Source organism: Poromitra crassiceps (genome assembly GCF_964638095.1).
Source record: "Poromitra crassiceps genome assembly, chromosome: 11".
Lineage (NCBI taxonomy): Eukaryota > Metazoa > Chordata > Actinopteri > Beryciformes > Melamphaidae > Poromitra > Poromitra crassiceps.
In genome coordinates this window covers 13,128,327-13,130,826 of record NC_139643.1, presented here as the reverse complement: position 1 = coordinate 13,130,826, position 2,500 = coordinate 13,128,327, and the positions used below count along the sequence as shown (strand labels likewise).

The 2,500-nt window shown below is 38.4% G+C and overlaps 1 protein-coding gene across 1 annotated transcript in view; it reads left to right on the top strand.

Moving 5' to 3' along the window:
* The window catches only part of LOC310784836 (voltage-dependent calcium channel gamma-7 subunit-like), a gene marked incomplete at both ends in the record, with an annotated part of 62,674 nt that overhangs the window by 6,067 nt on the left and 54,107 nt on the right, over nt 1–2,500 (top strand). The window lies entirely within an intron of this gene.

Here is a 2,500-nt window from a genome sequence, read left to right as displayed (position 1 = left end):
TTAGGATCACTGAAAAAACAATGTCAGCAAACTAAGCTTGTTCACTTTCAGGGCAATTTTCTCTGAATGTTGCTTTTAGTATACGGACATTCAAATAAGCACATCTTCTTCAACTATTTTCAGATTTGAATGTATCAATGTATGGCACATCATTTGAAATCTTTACAATATGTACTACTCCATCATCTGTAAAAAAAAAAAAAGGACCCAAAATATCAGTCCCTGTCACAATATGGATTTCTGTGATTAACAAAACTCATGAGCAGAAAAAACATGAGTAGAGAACTCATACAGATACAATGTATGCAGTATGTCTATGAGCAGAGAACTCATACAGATACAATGTATCCAGTCTGTTTATGAGCAGATAACTCATACAGATACAGTGTATCCAGTCTGTTTATGAGCAGATAACTCATACAGATACAGTGTATCCAGTCTGTTTATGAGCAGATAACTCATACAGATACAGTGTATCCAGTCTGTTTATGAGCAGAGAACTCATACAGATACAGTGTATCCAGTCTGTTTATGAGCAGATAACTCATACAGATACAATGTATCCAGTCTGTCTATGAGCAGAGATCTCATACAGATACAATGTATCCAGTCTGTTTATGAGCAGAGAACTCATACAGATACAATGTATCCAGTCTGTCTATGAGCAGAGAACTCATACAGATACAATGTATCCAGTCTGTTTATGAGCAGAGAACTCATACAGATACAATGTATCCAGTCTGTCTATGAGCAGAGAACTCATACAGATACAATGTATCCAGTCTGTTTATGAGCAGATAACTCATACAGATACAGTGTATCCAGTCTGTTTATGAGCAGAGAACTCATACAGATACTGTGTATCCAGTCTGTTTATGAGCAGAGAACTCATACAGATACAGTGTATCCAGTCTGTTTATGAGCAGAGAACTCAGACAGATACAGTGTATCCAGTCTGTTTATGAGCAGAGAACTCATACAGATACAGTGTATCCAGTCTGTTTATGAGCAGAGAACTCAGACAGATACAGTGTATCCAGTCTGTTTATGAGCAGATAACTCATACAGATACAATGTATCCAGTCTGTTTATGAGCAGAGAACTCATACAGATACAGTGTATCCAGTCTGTTTATGAGCAGAGAACTCATACAGATACAGTGTATCCAGTCTGTTTATGAGCAGAGAACTCATACAGATACAGTGTATCCAGTCTGTTTATGAGCAGAGAACTCATACAGATACTGTGTATCCAGTCTGTCTATGAGCAGAGAACTCATACAGATACAGTGTATCCAGTCTGTCTATGAGCAGAGAACTCATACAGATACAGTGTATCCAGTCTGTCTATGAGCAGAGAACTCATACAGATACAGTGTATCCAGTCTGTTTATGAGCAGATAACTCATACAGATACAGTGTATCCAGTCTGTTTATGAGCAGAGAACTCAGACAGATACAATGTATCCAGTCTGTTTATGAGCAGAGAACTCATACAGATACAGTGTATCCAGTCTGTTTATGAGCAGAGAACTCAGACAGATACTGTGTATCCAGTCTGTTTATGAGCAGAGAACTCATACAGATACTGTGTATCCAGTCTGTTTATGAGCAGATAACTCATACAGATACAGTGTATCCAGTCTGTTTATGAGCAGAGAACTCATACAGATACAGTGTATCCAGTCTGTTTATGAGCAGAGAACTCATACAGATACTGTGTATCCAGTCTGTTTATGAGCAGAGAACTCATACAGATACAGTGTATCCAGTCTGTTTATGAGCAGATAACTCATACAGATACAGTGTATCCAGTCTGTCTATGAGCAGAGAACTCAGATACAATGTATCCAGTCTGTTTATGAGCAGAGAACTCATACAGATACAGTGTATCCAGTCTGTTTATGAGCAGATAACTCATACAGATACAGTGTATCCAGTCTGTTTATGAGCAGAGAACTCATACAGATACAGTGTATCCAGTCTGTTTATGAGCAGAGAACTCATACAGATACAGTGTATCCAGTCTGTCTATGAGCAGAGAACTCATACAGATACAGTGTATCCAGTCTGTTTATGAGCAGAGAACTCAGACAGATACAGTGTATCCAGTCTGTTTATGAGCAGATAACTCATACAGATACAGTGTATCCAGTCTGTCTATGAGCAGAGAACTCAGACAGATACAATGTATCCAGTCTGTTTATGAGCAGATAACTCATACAGATACAGTGTATCCAGTCTGTTTATGAGCAGATAACTCATACAGATACAGTGTATCCAGTCTGTTTATGAGCAGATAACTCATACAGATACAGTGTATCCAATCTGTTTATGAGCAGAGAACTCATACAGATACAGTGTATCCAGTCTGTTTATGAGCAGATAACTCAGACAGATACAGTGTATCCAGTCTGTCTATGAGCAGAGAACTCAGACAGATACAGTGTATCCAGTCTGTTTATGAGCAGATAACTCAGACAGATACAGTGTATCCAGTC